Source organism: Anas acuta, chromosome 1, assembly GCF_963932015.1.
Source record: "Anas acuta chromosome 1, bAnaAcu1.1, whole genome shotgun sequence".
In the NCBI taxonomy this organism is placed as follows: Eukaryota; Metazoa; Chordata; class Aves; order Anseriformes; family Anatidae; genus Anas; species Anas acuta.
In genome coordinates this window covers 102,591,733-102,610,947 of record NC_088979.1, presented here as the reverse complement: position 1 = coordinate 102,610,947, position 19,215 = coordinate 102,591,733, and the positions used below count along the sequence as shown (strand labels likewise).

Here is a 19,215-nt window from a genome sequence, read left to right as displayed (position 1 = left end):
CAACATCAAAGTGTTAATATGTCATGAAACTTAATTCAGATATCACAGATTATGCAAAGGAGATAGAGATGTGGAAACACTCTCTTGTTTCTCAAAGGTGTCAGCCAGTCTTTGCTTTGTGTCCCAGTCCAGGACACAGAAGTAGCTCTCTCCATGCCTCTTTCACAAAGTGAGTGCTGAGTGGCTCTTTACATTTTTTTACATTTTTGGCAAACAGAACCTCTACTGAGGGCAAAATGATGCATTCCAAAAAAGCCTTTAAATATGAGAGAACAGCCCAGGTTTTGCCATTCCACAGACACAGATACATTTTATGATGTGGAAGTGGAAGTTGTATAATATGAACAGTGAAGGATTCCTTGTTTTATCTCCAATAAACCAAAATCCTAGCTTTAGTGCATTAACTTCTGACAAAACAGCTAAGGCTTTTAAAGAATGCAATTATAATATACTGCTAAGCAAAATATTTCATGATTTCATTCTGAAATTCTATAGGATTCCTATGGTTTGAAGCAAGAATTCAAAATATAAAACAGACTGTTAGAGGAGTGCCTTTTTCTTTGTGAGGCAAACATCCACATATTTTTAATTAAAATACAACTCACACACATTCATGCACAAAACCCCACAAAACAGACAGAACACCCCAATTCTTGAAATTTTGAGGAATCTACTTACAGTTAATGAACTAAGAGAGTTTAAGTCCTCTTTTTATTCTTCATAATAAACTGATGCTTTTGTTATTCAGACTGAGGGAACACACTCACAAGAATAGATTGAATTTAGACTAGCTGGGTAGTCCAGTGGATTTAGAGGCAAAATAAAATAAACAATAGATGAAGGCCAAGATTCACTGTAAGAAAGCAGGCAATATATACTAGCTGAGGCAGGACGTATCCCTCAATGACAAGTGTGCACAGAATGGGGAGAAATTAAAGCAAAAAGATTCTGTCTGCAGAAGACAGCTCATGGTGAAAAGCCTTGTACAAGAGAGAGATCCCACATATAGTAGAAAAATCTTAATATTACTTAAGGATACTCAGAAGTAGCAAGGAGCTGTATTTTGTATCCTTATGTAATCCTATGTCTTGTAAATTGGAAAACCTACATGATTAAAGCTTTGACAAATGGAGTGTTTTAGTTACTGGGACCCCTTAGTTCTCAAGAACTAAGGCTGCTTGACCATGAGTTCCCACACACAGAAAGACACTTGCCTGTAGGCATACTCAGAGCCAGGGCAGGGTAGGGGATTAAATAAGGAGCTCTGAATAAAAAATAAATAAATAATAAAAAAGGTGAGAATTCACAGGGCCCACCAACTGATAGCGAAATTCAGCCAAAATACAAGAAGATGTTTACCACATATTCTGTAGGCTGTCAAGTGCATTGAAACCCATACTGATGACTCCCTTTGAACTGCTGACATCTACTAAAAACATTGGTTCTGTAAACTCACCTTTCAATACTACCAATCCCAAGAAATACACTTCTAAAAAAAAAATATGATTCATAATTTAGCAGGCTCTACCCTGTTACAAATACACACCACTGAAGAGATTGTTTTCCATAACTTGGCCAGATTATTTGAAGACTCCATCTAACATACAGAAATATGGGAAACTAAAGCATATTCAGTCTTTGATGGAATTAAAGAAATAAACACTAATGAAATGAGGAAACATCAAAACACATCACCAGATCATACTTAACAGTCAAGTTCTCCATCAGGTACTTCACCAGGCATCCAGCTCCAGCCTGCACTCGCCAAAGTACTTCTTTCTGGTTCCTTCCTGGCAGGAGCTCCAGGTTCTCCTCCTCTCCTCTCAGCCACACAGAGTGTCCTGATCTCCCTTACACGCTCCTCATGAGAGTTTACTTCCTACTTTCTTCTCTAATAGGAATCCCATTCTGAGCTTCTGCCAAATACGGCTGTGAAGGCTTAATTTTCCCATCCCCTGTTTTCTGCAATTAGACTTGGGGTTTAATAGAAGACATAGGATATGTAATTAAGACTTAGGTTGTAATAAAAGGGACGCTTTTTTTTTTTTTGTGTGTGTGTGTGTGTGTGTGTTTAAATTTTCTGCTCTACTGTGGCTGTTTTAAATTTGTATTTCTATCATTCTCTAATTAGCATCTCTCTTCTGTCTTTAGTCTGGCTTTTCCTGTTTATAAGACTGTGGTAAAACATCATAAATCACTTAACCTAGAAAAAATGATTGTACTAACAATTTACAAAAGTTGTAATTATCAATTTGCTCTCAATACTATATAGAGAATAAAGATGACAATAATTCTAACAGAAGATGGGTATGAGAAAGGGGTTGCTTGCACAATTTAAACCTCTTCCTACACAGAGAGTAAAATTTCAGGGGACTTCCTCACAGTAAATAAAACAATCTCAATGAGGCTAATTAGTTCAGGTGTGGCAGCAGGTGATGAGTCTAGAAGGTGGTTCACCTGGAGTCAGTTCAGGTATTCACCCACTACCAAATAATTTGAACATATTTTCTCCATCCCTCATGCTCCTAACATAGTTTCTGCACACATCCTAGCATGCAGAAAAAGCAAAAACACAGGAACCAAGACAGTAGGCTCACCAGGACCAAGAGCAACCAATCAAAAAGGTAGAAAAGGCAAAAAAAATCATGGTGATGAGGAAGACATAGGTGTAATTTCCCTCCCCTCTAACTCATCCATTTTCTCACATCCCTTCCCTTGCTCCTCTGTGACTGTTCTTCAGGTTGTACAGTCTACATTCTGCTTTATCCTATTAAGTGCTTTGATTACAGCTGTCTTTCAAAATGTGCTGCATGTTTGAACACTAAGCACAAACCTAGAGAGAACCTATATAAGGCTGTTTCCCCAACATCAGACACTCTGAAAGGAAGCCAAGTCCCCAAACAAGTCAGCCATCAACTTAACAACAGAGCGCCACCAGACACTAATTCCTTCTTTATCGTTTGTTTCAGTCCAATAACACTACCATACTCAGTATGCTCTTCAAACAAGTAAAAAGAATCACTGTCAAACACACTGAACCCTCTTCTTCCATCTGAAGTGCACACATCTTCAAACTTCTGTTCTCCTCTGCAACAAAGAGTATGAAGCTAACTACATGTTAAAATGGGCTTTCAGTTCAAAGACACTCAATAAATTCAAACATAGAATATATACCTTCAACTTCATGATAAGCCAGTCGATTATGCAGTAAGTACTGCTGAAGAAAACCAGTCACAGTAGAGCTCTGACAGGCATTTAAAATAGATTACACAACAAATCAAAACATCATCGTCGACTTCTGCATCATGACATGACTCAGTTCTTTGATGCTGGTCCATGAAGTAATGAATCTATTATGTATCTTTGATCCTTTACACCAGCTTCTGCCAGAAAATCCACTTCGAGGATATTCCTAACATTCCAAGTCTTGAGAAGCTTTAGTTTGTATTAATTAATTAAAAAGAAAAGAAAAAGATATGTGCATGCCTTAGGGCAATATGCAGCCTGATCCCACTGACAGCTTTCCTTAAGGCTTTTGAAATCCATTACCTTCTGCAAAAATAGGAGCTCTGCGGCTGTCTTCAGAAAGAAGCTTCTACCTTCAACGCAGGAACTGCAGTTGCTTCAGTGGCAGATCTCCATGCAGCACAGAACAGCAATTACACAGTGAGTATAATGAATATGCCAGCAAGCGTGTATGAAAAAGAGTGTATGTAAAAACAGAAATCACTGATAACAGCTATTCAAAGTTCATCCCACAGACCCTTTTCTGAGTAATAATTCCTGGGAAAAGGTAGGGGAGAATCAAAACAAGTCTGGCCACACATCTTGCTGTTGGTTTTTGAGTGTGAGGTCTGCAGACATTTATACCAAACATGGTAATTTACTCACAGGGGCTGGGTTCTTCACTTTGTTTTTGCAATCATTGGACACAGAAGGAACTCTTAAGACTTTCTTCTCCTGGGTCAACAAGATCTAAAGGAATTTAAGACAAATTGGCTGTCTGTTCTAAGGAAAGCCATTGGTGCAGAAGTGAGATCAAAACATAGACTTAAGGGAGCTTTGACCCTATACACAGATGTTGGTCCAGAAAATTTGACATTGACTCCTTTGTAAACCTCCTGCTAGAAGAACAGCCCCTTTAGTTAAGTACAATTTAAATCAAGTCAAAGTTAAGCATATCTTCCATTCACTCAGTAAGAACACAACTGTTAGACTTTCTCTTTCTTGGGTACACTACCAGTCGTGGGCTTTACCTCTCACAGTATTCGTCTGTGCAGTAAGGATGGATGGATCACACCCATGATAGCCTTCTCCCTGCCCATCATCCCTTCCAAAACAGAGACAAAGGCTGTAAGTTCTGTTCTGAAAGCCATCTGATAATTGCATAGACTAATTATTAGTCATTCATCTTAATAAGAAGCATTTCAAAAGCATTTTATTAACCAGTCTTGTTACAGGTAGGGACGGTTGTAAGGTGTGGGTTTTTATGGCTTTGGAGTCCTTTTCATTATTAAATCACTGTTGAGGTTTCCACAGCTGCTGTTACAGGGCTTGTAATAGCTTGACACCCCCACTGCTTTTTCAATTCCAATTCATTATCTGGGTGAGTCACTATCTAAAATTATTAGTATACTTTCCAGATATCACTATCTAGAATAATCAGTCTCCTTTTGTTAATAGATAGAGTAATAACATACTTAATTTTTAAGTTCTGTGACAGCATCCCACTGGGACAGAATAGAAGGAAGATTGATGTATTATTAATGTTATAAATAATTAAAATGAACAAAATATGCAAAAAGTGGAAAGTGTTAACCATAGGAAAAATTATCACACAAACCTTAATGCAAACTATTGGTTCCATTTCTATAGAGTTCCACCCATATATGCTCTGTACTATTTACATCATATGTAAAGCATATGTAAAATCTTACCAGATCAAAATGATATAATTTCCCACTCTTTTTCCACACGTGGAGTTATCTACAGAAGGTGCAAGGCAGGGGAGAGAGTGGTCAGTCAGTCGTGTTTTAATTTCTAGCTATTTTTGCCTAAGCCCTGAATGGCCTGCCAATTACAAACAGTACCAGCTGGGCTGTAAGGAGAGTAGGCTAAGAAGGACACACAGAAGAAGAAAATATTGATGTAAAAATAAAGAGCTGGAGACAAGTTCAGAGTGGAGGGACCTGTTGAGGATTCCAGCTCTGTTGTTCGCATGCCTCACTACAGCCCTATCCCCTCCACAGTTCACCCCTCCAAAGACAGGAAGAAGAATTAAAAAAAGAAGCCTGGTTGCAGAGCAGACATAACTTTCATCTGACAGGGAAATGTTGCTGACCCACAGCTGCCCTCCTGGCCTTGTGGATGCATCCACAGAGCTACAGTATGGAGGCGTGGGGGAACCTGAAGTTCATTGTAGCTCTCTGCCCTTTCCTGGTAATCCTGCCCTGGTATGTCAAGCTGGAAATAAACCTTGTCCACCTCTGGACAAAGGATGAGAATGAGATGTCCACATCCACTCCCAGGTTCTACTCATCAGGTCACATAGTCCCTGCAGGTTCCCAGGCAGGAAAGGGCAGCGGGTGAAAGAAGCCTCCTTCACCCCTGCCCTGCCATCATCACTCCCCTTTCAGGCCTGTTTCTCCTCTGGCCCCACATCTGCCTGAGGGGAACAGCCTGCAGAACAGAGCTGCCCATGCAGGATTTGCACGCATTTCCATCAGTCCTGCCTTGCTGCACAAGAACAGCACTTTTTTTCTGTGCAGGTTTTCCTGCACAGAAAGCTACTGACAGCTGCATGTGGAAGAGGAGGATTCTCTGCTCTGCTCTGCTCCCACAGCCCTCACCAGAAGCCTCTTCAAACAAAACATTAAAGACAGTGCCCAAGAAAATCTGGGAGGTGAGGAGGCTTGAACTTTGCAGTGGGACCATCATCTAGATGTAGCCTTAGAGCACAGCCAGGACCATGTCCTACCCTTTTCAGAGCATAATCCAGATACCTAATAATTAAAAAAAAAAATAAAAATGGGCTTATCTGTGTAAGAAAAAGTAAGCAGCAAAAACAGGAATTGCAGATGATGAGGAGGAAGATCAACTTCTTCTGAAGGGTCTTCTTTTTCTTCTAAGATAATTAATAAGAATATAGTTGGGTTTTCCTTTGTTTTTTAATGATCATCTCATGTGAGTTTTATTCAAAATGCTGAAACCCAAAGATTTTCAGGAACATGGCAGCCTTACTGTTTAAAAAGCTCTTTCCTTATCCCATGTCACAGGGAGAATATAGCAAATATCTCTGCTAAACAGAACTTGATGAACGCCTATCAGCAGAGTCACATCTTGAGCAGCTACTGAGAGAACAAAGTATAAACACTAACATTAGAAGACAAAGATTTTGTTCCATCACTGTTAGGATGTCAGCACTGGATTCACACTGGTGTATATATAGAAATTTCACATTTGGCAAAGCAGTTGTTTTGAAAACTGATCTGCTTTTCGTGACTACTGTTATCTATGAAAAAAAAATAAGAGATTTACCCCATGCTTTACTGTAATCTGCTTATTTGTGGATGCAAACCAGTTTAAAAAGAAGTATATTTATATACATGCATTTCACTGTGTATCAGCATCATAACAAAAACCTCTTCATTTTCTTCACTGCTCTCATTTTCATGGCCTTGTAGGAGAGGCAAGGCAGAGGAAGCCAATATGAGAAGCCAGCAGGCCATAACTCCACAGTTACAGACAAGCAACAATTAATCCCATTCACCAGCTAGGCAGGTAGATCTTGTTGTCCTTTAAGGAAATATAAAGCTCCTCTCCCTGAGCACTGATTGTCCAAGTGATATCTGAGCTCTCAGAAACAGCTTCTGAGCCACTGAGATGCTTAAAAATGAAGGAAACCAAAACCCAGATATGCCAGTCTTCAGCTATTCTTTTAATCCATATTTTCAAAGAAGAATTGAAAGCACAACCCATTGCTAAAGTGGAACATTTATCACCATTTTTCCATGCTACATCATAACTTGCTCCTCCTGTGTCACAGGTCCAAGTCCCTTGGGGCTCATTTGGGCTGTGACCCCGGCAGCCCTGCTCAAAGGAGGGCCTGCCCCAGCTCATGGCTGTGGAAGTGCAGTGCTGGAGACTGAAATACTCCCCCTCCCTTGGAACAAGAAGGAAGAGAACAAGGCATAAAGCTGTCACGTATGTCTACTGCAGGACTGAGGAAAAAGAACACACACACAAACCCCACCAAACTTGTATTCATCTTTTAGTTTTGCTCTCAAGCTACTAACCTTTCTGTTTTAGCTTTCTCCATACATGCGTAACTCATTGATTCATTCTGACAATTACATAATGCTTTTGAAGTGCAAAGAGAGACCAAAAAGCATATCCAAAATCTAGGACAGCTATAGCTCATCTTTTTCTTATGGTTCCTTAGCATAGGTTTTATTTCCAAGTGAGTCAGTCACGTTTCAGTGAGTCTAATGGAGTTATTTTTGAAACCCTTCCAAAATGCTTGGACTAAGATGTGATGATGTACTGACCCCTTGGAGGGGGAAGGGGTTACAGATATCATTTCATGAGACCACACAGAAATGTTAAGATTATCTGTGGAATCTCTCTCTGAGTCACTCAGCAGAACTTAAGCACACAGAAATCCACCTTTTTGAAAAAAGATATGGGTCTTATTTTAGCTGCTGAAGATGATTTAATCCAGGACTGCTCAATAAAAAATACCTCCACATTGCAATTTGATCCCTGAGTTGAGGGAGCCCCTCATTGGCTTTGTTAGCTCAACTGAAAGCCCCCTGAATGAAGAAAGTTGCAACAAAGATGTATGGAATTAGAAGTCTTGTTTATTAAAGCAGTGCACTGATCTCAACCTTCACACAGACTCCCGTCTCCTGTTGACCCAAAAGATGATGAAACGAGCATTTCAAGCATGTAGGCAGAATGTGTAGGCAGAGTTGGGTGATGACTAGGGTATGTCAATAATGTCACACAGCTGGAATGCTGCCTAGTCCATGGCAAACAGCTGTTCTCCAAATAACTAATCACATAGAAGGAAGTAGAACTTAAATCCTCCATTTTCAGAGAGGAGGACGGTACTTCTCCTGATGCTGCCTCTTACAATTAGTTTCTCCTTTCCCTTCTAATTTTATGCTGGAATGGTCTAGCCATGATGTGTAAAGTGAGATGTGTCTCACACATGTAAGTGTGAACTATAGGCATAGCAGTATTTCGCCTTCACAAATCGTTTAACAGTAGTATCACTCCAGATGCAGAAGGATTCAGCGATCAGTGAATTAACTTCTGAGATTCTTTGAAAGCAAAGTCAAGTTATAAGAGTGAAATATGCTTTTTTACTACTGTTTAGTTACAGGCAGAATATAAAGTTGAGGTCAGTTTCTAAAAAATCCAAGACCAAAGTTAAGTGCTTAGTCTATTAAGTTACCACTTCAGTAAAGCACACACAAAAGCCTAGAGCTAAAGAGGCCTCAAGGTGGTAGATACATTAGAAACCAGGCCATGAGGTACATCAGTTTGGATATACCTCATCAAAAAAAAAAAAAAAAGAGAGAGAGAGAAAAAAAATACAGAAAATGCTTTTTATAAAAATCTGAGTTAGTCTATCTAAATGAAACATTATCTCATAGATGCTTAGAGATAATAGCAGGCAGGATAACAACCATAAGCAAAACAGAATATAGCTTTCATCTTCTCAAACTGTTTGAAAACCCAGCCCATGCCAGGACAAAATGGCTGGTATTTGCCTCTAACCATCCAGTCATCCTATTTTTGAGGATCACAGCGATAAACAATTCCCTGAAGTATACTGTAATTCTGCAGCACTGATGAGCCCAATATCAATTCCTGTGTTAAGGGCAAGTTCAAAGACTATTCAGTATTTGCTTGATAAGCTTCTCAGAGAGGTCATTAACTAGGACAGTTAGCTATCCTCCTCACTAAAGTTTTCTGTTGTTTTCTATTTTTTTTCTCTCATGCAGATCTCCATTTTTGAGAACTTTCCCTAGCTGTCTAGGCACATCCAAAGGGAAAGGTACACATACAGCTGTAAGCTGATACACACATATGCACATATGATACGCACATAGCCTGTACTAGGCTATGACATGTTTGAGGTTAAGCACACATGGGGCCAGGAAATGGGTTTAACTGGCTGAAGGATGAAGCTCTCACAGGGCTGAACAGAAGACAGGAATGCAATGGAAAACATTTGCAAGGCTTAGGTCTAGTGAGAAAGATATTCCAGGAGATGATTCAGGAAGCTTCATGTGTTACTCATCTCCATCACTCAAGCTCTAGTAATAAACAAAACCCATCAGATGAGAAGTTTCTAGGTGCCTCATCCTGCAGAGTTAGCTGATGATGATTAAAGCTCCAAACCCACCAATGGTTTGGTGCTTTCCTGCACTGGCTCTGCAGGTGACCAGAGGTGGGGTAGTGAAGATAACCAGCCCCTAGACACAGTTATTTGTTGCACAGGGCATTCATCAGGACAGCTCCAGTTGTCCCAGTTAGCACATCTGCTCTTCAGACAGCCTACGCAGTCTAAAATAACACCAAAATAGCCCCTTGCTGATACAGGAGTACTGCTCCACCACAGCAGCAGTTTTCACCAGATGGAGCAGCATGACAGAAGCAAGCCTTTCCATCATGACCTCCTCCCTCTCAGTTGCCACTGCCAGTGAGCTTTTACCATCAAACTGCTCCAGTAAGAAGCTTCAGCTGCATCTATGCAAGGTGTCTGCCAGTCAAACACTAATTCCTACAGCCCTGAGCAAGACAGGCCTGTTCAGGTCTGTCACGTAGGCACAGCTGCATAAGTCTGAACTAATGGCAACTTTGCCATGGATTAGCTACTGCCTAATGCAGGACCCAGAGGCCCCAGTAAACATCCCCAAGCTTCCTAAACCCAGAAGCACCTGGAGTTGCCTGAGGCCATCACAAGCTGCAGATGCAGACTATTCCTTGTGGCAGGTTTCAGAGAGCTCCCAGGGAGCCTTAGCACAGTGGTTGGCTGCTCGCTGGGTCTGTGGAGTAGAGACAGGCAAATGCTCTAGAGGCACCAGGTGTCAGGACAACCAGGAGGTACAAGACAACAAGGAGGTACAGATGCCTGAAAGGAAGTTCAAATACAAAAGATGAAAATTAAAACCTGAAGGTACTCTGAGCCAGCTTTCCCATTTTAAAGCAGGAATGATTTGATAAGGAAGGAAATTCAGCTGACAAAACCAGCAGGATAATACCAAAGAGAAGAAAAGGATGAACCCCCCAGCCCCAGATAGCTCCTTCCCCTGTGCCAGCAGCAGCAGCACAGTGCCAGCAGGGGACAAGCGGTGGCCCTGCCAGGACATCAGCACCCTGCTGCAGCACCTGTGCCTCCCTCACTGGTAGACATTTTAGCCTTAGGAGTTCTGTCAGGGGACACAGACAGCATGGCTCCTGGAGAAAAGAACTAGTACAAATCTGTTTGTTTCTTTGTTTTTCAACACGCCACATACAAATGCCACTCTGTCTCAGAAGATCCCACTTGAGTAACATCATCAAGGCACTTAAGCGTCAGGATGAAAACTGTGCCCTTCTAGCACATATGCACAAACACTTGCAGTAGATGGGATATAAACTTTCCTGGGCTAATTACAGGCATCACCCTGCCAATGGTAGCAGTTACTCAGATAACACACATCATTTCAAGAATCACATTTTCCAGGCACAAGGAATAGAAGAACAAGGGAAAGCTATGGCTACTTTATCTGTTGGCATGTCATTTTCTTCATGCCTAGTGTTTTCTGTTGTTGTTGTTGTTTGTTTGTTTGTTTCTTTGCTTGTTTGGTTTGGGTTTTGTTGTTTTGTTTTGTTTTATTTCTTTAATTTTGTTTGTTTGTGTCTTGTTTGTTTTTAACTGTTTTCTGCAGTGCCAACTCTACTGTAAAAAACCTGCTCAAGTATGTGCTTAAAAAAAAAAAAAAAAAGGATAAAGGGCTCTTTTAAACAACCTATAGCTGCTCCAGGGAATCTATTTAGGGCATAAGTATCCTAAAACGTCAAGTTACTTGTACATGCTAATTGTCAATACAAAAGATAGTGCTGTCAGTCTCATTAATTCAAATATCCCCAATTCCTAGGACCCCCAAATACTCCCTTCCAAGAAGAGAAATTAAATCAAAAAAGGGAAGGGAGGGGAAGAGAAAACCATCCAGAGCATGCAGTTCTTCTTAGATTTCCCATCAGATGCTCCTCAGAGTGCAGCCTGAATAGTGGAACAGCCAGGATTTTTTTTTTTTAAATCCACACTTCCCCACCAGTCATTAGAAAAATGTGGATACCAAGGAACAAGGCTTCTTCCCAGAATGGCAGCATTGTGATCACATTCCTGGCAGTGAAATATTTTTAAGTTCTCAAAATGCCAACACATTCCGAGGTTTCAAAATGAAACGTTATATTTCCCATTTCTACAGTGATATTGACTACAGTGAAAGTTGAACAATTTAAAGAAATATGTAGTCAAAATTGAAATCCAGCAACTCAAATACTTTGAGTTTTACTTGTGGGTGGAAGAGAAGAATTGAGAGAGAACATACTGTTGATTCATTAATTTGTTGTTTCCAACTTTTTAGTTAATGCTATCAAAAAAAAAGCATTTTTGGAGTTCTTCAGGACTGTTACACAACAGGGAAGAAAAAAACAAATAAATCCCCCAACCAAATCAATCACCATCCAGCTCATACTATTCCAGACTAAAATTCATTCTAAGATCTCCTGGAAATAGAGCAATCATTCTGAGCTGCATCAAAAGAGATTTGTCAATGCTGGGGGGATGGGGAAGGGGTCTTGCTTCTTCCCCCCATGACAAAGAGAGGCACAGGGTACCTAGTACAGTATACAGTTGAAGGAACTTGAACATAGTACATCAGTTTTTATTATCAGCCTATCCTATATTCCTAAGGAAGCCAGTGTTTGCAGCTGCCTGTATAGGTATTTCTATGCATTTGTCTATACTGCAAAATAACTTTCAGATTTCCAGGGCAATTTCAATGAAGTTTTGACAGAATGGTAGCAGCTAAAAAAGTATTGTGTCTGATCAAGTTTTGTACATTTATATATGCTAAATTGTACATTTATATATGCTTTATATATACAGCTATATGCTGTATAAATATACATATTCAGCACAAACCTATGGGAAATCAGTTTTTACTGTTTATGGCACTATATTTTTCCTATTCTTATGAGATACACAAAAATTCAGCTGAACAGAAAGATGTATTTTGCAACGTACCATCATTATCTTCTTACAAAAAATAGCAATTGTAGAATATAGAATTAACCAGGCTGATGCAATAATTTAACACATCTGCAATGAAAGCACATATGCACAATGAAATTAGAGAAGGGTCCAACAAAATCTCCCTCTGTTTTTTTATGGTCTCCAGTGGCTCTATGAATGTTTTTATTCAAGGATTTGACTTAGAACAGTTGTTGGCATACATGTAGGATATTACAGAGAATGATACAGTAATGTATGTCAAGATGATGATAGTAGTCACATCTCTGGTGGGTGTCACTTTTAAATTACCAACATGTTCAGGGAAGTCTGTTCAAATTTTATTTTATTCTTTTTTTAATTTTAGTGAGTAAAACAGAAGCCAAGCATTTTATTAGGCCTGTATCCTCCAAAATAAGATTATTGTAGGTTATAAGGTTATATAAGGTTATTGTCTCCAAATACACTGTAAGTAGGGAAAAACAAGCAGAAGTGAATGAATTTTTAGTTTCCATTTCCACCAAAGATTCAGAATTCTCAATAAGCTTGTGAATATTATGCTACAAATTATATTGAAGGTCAGATTTTATTTCCTATGCAGGTTACTGGTTAAAGAAAAATATTTGATTTTTGTATTCCATCAATAAGTGTATTTTGTCTGCTGAAAAAAACACCAAGCTATTTTAGCTAAAGGCAAGGTTATCTAGCCATCTTTGATTTGGGGCAATCAGCCATCACAAAACAATTCCTGAGAGTAAACACTGTAGTTAGAGACATGCAAACAAATACTAGAATTATAAACGATAGTACCACACATGAAAGAAAAAGAAATCAAAGGGATTACTGCATGAAGCAAATCTGTATCATGCCTCCTACTGAGTTGTTATTTTTTCCATGTGCCCCATTCTAGGGGGTTGGTTTTGTTTTTTGTGTTTGTGGGTTTTAAGTGAAATCACATGTTCCAACAGGGTAAATAAGGTAAAAACAACTATTTTTGTTTCTAATTTTTGGAAATTAGAGAAGTTAGTTGAGAAGTTAGTAGTACAGGGACAGATCCTAAATCCTCTGAGCTACCATTAGCAACCAGGTATCAAAAATCCTGGGTGTCAAAGACTAGACTCAATACATAAAATAGCATAAATATCATTAAAATTTAGAGCAATTTCAGGTACTAGTAAAAACTGAAATTTATTAGAATGTTCCCCAGGAAATGTATATGTATTTGCTTTTTGAAAGACTAGTACGAATCTACAATATAGTCCATCAGTTCAGTTGCTCCAACTGCACTGTCAGAAGTGTAAGAGTAGGTTTACCACAGAAAAACACCAAGAAAAAAAAAATGACAATAATGTACACACACATCAAAAGCTCTTTTCCCCACACGAAGTCTACATAAATTGAAACTGTAATTCCTGAACAACATCAATAACAAATTAACACTCCTTAAAATTTTGCAGTAAATTGGGACACAAAGTGGATGCTGTAAAAAGAAATGCAGCAGAGTAAAGAGTCCCTTTGCAGTCAGGCACAACAGCCCCATAAAAACTACAAAGCACCAGAGGCTGCACTGCTGTAATTTACTTGTCCCTCGCTTTCTTTTTATGCTACCAAGCAAAAGTGACACTGTACATTACAGAACAGAGGAGAGCCACACAGACTCTTAGGTGTGGTAGCAGTTTCTGTGCAAAAGTAATGCTGCTTTGCCAGATTTAACATTTCAGGGCATCACAGAGGGGACCAGCTTCTGAGGCATACGTGTATAAAAACAAATATACATGTATCAATATGTATATAAAACTAAAGACAATGAGATCAGATCATCCCTAAGTGTATCTAAACTTAATTCTATCTACTCAAAATATTAAGAGCTATAATCTAAATTGGTGTCAGCTACATATCAAGCAGCCAAAGGCAGTTGCAAGAAATGTATGTTTCTGAGTATGGGGTAATCCATTTTATGATATGTTCTCCAGTTTATTTTCTTCTCACTTCTTTTTCCGGCTCTACATACTCAACAGCTGGATATTTAGAGACACTGATTCAAACAATGGAAAAGTATTCCTTTTTTTTCCTAATAAGTCACTCTTTAGATGGTATATAAGTCCTGAAATTCACATAATTGGCCAAAATATCAGTATGTTTTTCAGAAAAAAAAAAGAAAAAAAGAAAAAAAAATATTATTTCCTTAGCAATCCCCCCTCTACCTAGCAAATCAAGTAGGCATGTGCCTGTAGAAATCCATTTGTTTATATCTCCTTCTGTCCACAAAAACAGTGTCCAGCCTTTTATTCATACCATTCATACACATTTGTCATAACATGTCATTACATCTTTGTGGACTGGAAAGCAGCTGAACCAGTGATGGGAATTACAGTCTTCAAAGAAAAGGAAAGGAAATATGCTGTGGTCCATAGAGGAGATGGCGGGATCCAGGTTCCTTCCCTGAAAAAGGATAAAGATATCGACCCCAGAGCAATTTCATCCACTGTGAGACTGATGATCAAAAGGCTATTCTCAGGCAGGAATAGTGACCATGACAGGAGCACATCACCATCTACATTGGAGAGTTGACAGAACATCAGCTTCTCTGAATTCCAAGCCTGGGTATTCCTCATTGCTAAACACTGGGGTCCTCATTCCAGCTACGTTATCACTCAGTTTAAAAGGAATTACCATTAGGGAGATATATAGCAAGGATTTAAAGATCAAGCATAATATGAAATTGTTGTATCTGCCATAACTGTAATAATTCTGTAATAGAAACCGAATAATGTGCATGTTTACATTTTCTTGCATAACCATTTCGTATTAAAAGAAGGGAAGATACTGAGAGTGTTACACCAGGGGAAGTTTCTCCTGTCCATTATGTGCATATGCTCTTTACAAAACTAACCAGCAGTGTGAAGTTAAAATCAATAAAATCTCTGCCAAATATGGATTACATAAATTTAACACCCTTTTCATAATCTGTCTTTCACAAAAATCATAGTGCAGCTTCACACCTAATTCATTAATTGCCTCTCTTTAGCTAAACACCAGGAAGCCTTCAGGCGTTTTGGTTGTTGTTTGTTTGTTTGTTTTAAATCAAAGGCTGGCTAGGACATTTAAGGTGTTTTAATAACAGCCCTGTGCAGAGTCTAATTTTTCTAGTCTATACAGCTTGACTGTTTTGATTTTTGAAGGGACGGTATTCTTTGTGTTCATATGTAATAAAAAATGGGCAGGCAAGCAGAGCAGAGTGTTTGTTTTAAACAGACTGTACTAACCAAAGCCTATTGTCTGCATAACGTGACTCTTGCGTATGGTAGCAGCATACCAGCAGTACAATGTAGCTGTACATGTCTGACATGCAGATTTGCATACTGCACGTATCAATTAGCTGTGCACAGTGGGCATCCGGTGAAACCTCACAACCTGTCTGGAGAACACAGTTTTAGGCAGCCCCTGTTCCATAACATGTATGCAGCCTAATGCTTGTCTAACCCTGCCACAGCTTTGCGAAGAGCATATTTCGCCACAGAAGCCCATGATGCAATGTCACTTCTCTGCACCTCTAACTTCCCAAAATGATAAAAACTGTTTGAAATCAGGTCTGTACGTTCCATTAAAAAGGAAAAAACAACAAACCCAAACACAAGTAAAGATTCTGTCACCATCAGTATAAACCCATAGAAGGTCTTGCCTCATGCCAAATACCAGTGGCCTTTGTATGGCACAAATACCCAAAGGCAACCACAAAAGCAACTCAATCTCATGAAAAAAAATTATTAATAATAATAATAAAATAAAATAAAAGGGGGGGGGGGGAAGGAAAAAAAGGGGGGGAAGAAGGAGGGAAAAAAAAAAAAAAAAAAAAAAAGAAGCCAAAACCCAAACTTTCTTGACAATGATGCTGCAGATGGGCTGGAAAGGAGAGAGGTTTGTGCTCTGTTGTTTGCCTAACCCTCATTCCCACTTGCCAGACTATGTCTGCGCCTTTCAGTATGCCTAGTACAACATTTTGCAGCTGCTCAAAGAGAAATTTCCCTCCCCAAATAGTGCTCAACAACAGTAGCTGGGAAATTCTGAGAACCAGCAGCTGGGGAGATCAGTGTTGGCCAGGCTGAGCTGAAATGCTAAAGCATCTCTCATCACAACTGCACAGAGCCAGATTCCAGAGTTGTTAATCAAGCATAACTCAATGGGAGCTTTGCCCAATTAAGTAACGGAGAATTTGGCTCATTCAAGCAAAGGATTACAGTGCAACAGCAGAAGCCCTTCAGTGCTCAAGACTGAGGTTAGCACCCTCTTTTAGCAGGCTGGGAAACTCCCTTCCCCTATCTTCACCTCCACCAGTCCCTCTGAACAGGAAGCCTTAAAGGCAAAGTGCAGGTGAATAAAGTGATGCTGAAAAAAAAGCAGTGATGCCGTCAAAAAGCAACATCGGGCATTTGCTTTTTCATTCTCCTTATTACAGTTTTACTACTTGTCCCTGTATCCCTCCTCCCTCAGTAACTATAAAGCAACAGCATTTAGGTCCACTCTGAATCATAGCCCTAGTACACTCAGGTATACCCTGTGTAGCCTCCTGCTCACATGCAACTTTGACCAATTTGCATTTCCACTGCTAAGATCTTTCTCCTCCCCTCTAAAGAGGCTCTAAGGTCAGCGACTAACCTGGTGAAGCCTGGTGTGCCCACTTCTGCAAAACTTCAGCATTTAGCACTTTACAGGATGCAGAAACTTAGTTGGGGGAAATCACTTACTTATCAAAGAAATAAAAATTTTTAAAAAAAGAGAGAGAGAGAAGAAAAAAAATATGTATTAATTTATCCTAGTGAGTAGGTGAGGTATTCAGAAAGCATCCCAGGGTGGAGAGGATATCACAAGAAGGTATCCCAGGCAGTAAAGCACATACTGCACAAATAAATATTAGCCATCCCACAGTGTGCATGGTTGCATAACCAGCTATCCACTTAAATGTATTTTATCTTTACACTAATTTTCACAAGCAAAGTCTGCAATGACTTACATTTACACATTGCTTGTGGTCCCACTGAAGCCAGTGATATTATTCCCAGCATACAGAATTAAGCATGTACATAAATCTTTGCAGGATCTCAGCCAAAGAAACTGTTTTATTAAGAAACAATAAAGACACATAGGCTTGCGGTAACTCTGTGAGCCAAATCCTGTCCTCAGAGACACAAGTTCACTTCTTTTTGGGGACGGGCAGTTGCAAGACCTGCCAGAAGCACACTCAGCCATGAGAAAAAGACCAGAGGTACACAAGACTCCTGTGCCCCTCCACTTCCAGAGGGGAGTTGTATTTCAAGAAGGAGTTACCAGTGTGAAGACATGGAGGCACTTTGGTATAATTTAGATACTTTTTAGCTTAACATTCCAGCCAAACATCATTCTCTTTAATCTCTCCTTCTGCCATACAACATTGCCTTCCATAGTACTCATTGCAATGAGGATCACATAAAAGGAATGTATCTAGATAGGTTTGGGAAGCACGTGCAACTTTTTATAAAGAATAATGGATAGCCTACATTATTCATAACATAACTGATTTCATTTGCATTATGCTTTACTTTCCAGATTTTTAAGCAAGGACATCCTAATAGGACTGTATAGGTATATTTCTTCTGAGATTCATGCTCTACACTAGAAATAGACATCTTCCACAGAAAACATTATTAAAATTATCAGTACACATTGTTAGATTGTGGCCTAAAATGATATGGTTAAAATATTGTCTACAACATTTGCATCTTCTAATTCTCTAATAGAGAATAAATATAGGATTTCAAAATAATGGGAAGGACAGAAAATAAAAGGAAGTAATACAGATCTAAAAGCTCTTGTAGTGTAATGTTTGATGACTGCTAAAAAAAATAATAAAATGTCTCTGAGTCACCCCAAACCATCTGTGAAACCTAAGGAAAAAGCTCTAAACAAATCCAACAACATAATAGCTAAGGCAATGGGGAGCAGCTTGGAGCATACAGGAGTCAATCCTCTTTCGTAAAATTCATAACCATTCATTTCTTCCCCAGAGATATTCTTCATGCGCAGTAGCTTCACAACATTTCCTTTAGGAAAAGAAAACCTTGCAAGTTAACACACTGGCATTTGTCACTGTCTATATTGGGACTCAACTAATTCAGGTGAGTAAATCTGTTTTAGAGACCAACATCGATAATCCACTGAGAAGAAAGCACTGATCGTCATCTTGAACCTGAAACTCATGTGATCTTTTGCCTCTTCCACTGGTGGAAAAAATAAACAAAACAAAACAAAACACAAGGAAATTACTGTCCCCCATACAAAGAGGATTCTTTATTCTGGACACCTGTAAATCTATTCTCTTCCCTGTATTCATGTAAGATTTTCTCAGAAGAGAAAGCAGAAGAAGGAAGTTCTCTTATTAGGCATTCTCCTTCTCTCCTTCAAGTACTACACTGCTTAATAGACTGGCAAGCATTATTTTTTTTTTCTTTCATTCACAATATAATATTAGATGTTGTTTAAACCCAATTCAGTTGATTGCAAATGGCCCATCAACATCACCACCACAGGATCAAGCCCTGAGACTCTATTCTGAAGTGCTGGAGAAGAAAAAGAGTCTCCCTTAAAATCAACTGAGCAAAAAATGGGCAAAAACAGGCATTCAAGAAATGTTATTGTCCATGATCGAACAGCAGAGGCTGAGGAGAACAAACAATATAAATAGAGAACATGTTTTTCCTTGCCTGCTTCACAATGGCTAAGATACTTTAAAAAAAAAAAAAAAAAAAAGAATAGGTAGAAAGATAAGACATGCATGCCTGATGTTGAAGAAAAGACTGTTTGTACCAGCCTTGCTGGATAAATTGTTCAAGAACAGTTCAGCCATGTCATAAAAAGGACCCTCTTGTGCTGCCAAGGTCAGTTAGACC

At 39.2% G+C, this 19,215-nt stretch overlaps 1 protein-coding gene across 6 annotated transcripts in view; it reads right to left on the bottom strand.

The window, feature by feature from the left end:
• The window catches only part of NRIP1 (nuclear receptor interacting protein 1), a 148,469-nt gene that overhangs the window by 111,182 nt on the left and 18,072 nt on the right, over window positions 1-19,215 (bottom strand). For 4 of the 6 annotated variants that reach the window (XM_068690724.1, XM_068690596.1, XM_068690666.1 and 1 more), the window contains exon 1: window positions 1,706-2,356. The exons of 1 other annotated variant lie outside the window; for it this stretch is intronic. The gene's annotated coding sequence lies outside the window, so the exon portion shown is untranslated. Of the gene's footprint in view, window positions 1-1,705; window positions 2,357-19,215 lie in introns of those variants that run through there. One more of the 6 variants, XM_068690618.1, reaches the window with a different exon arrangement.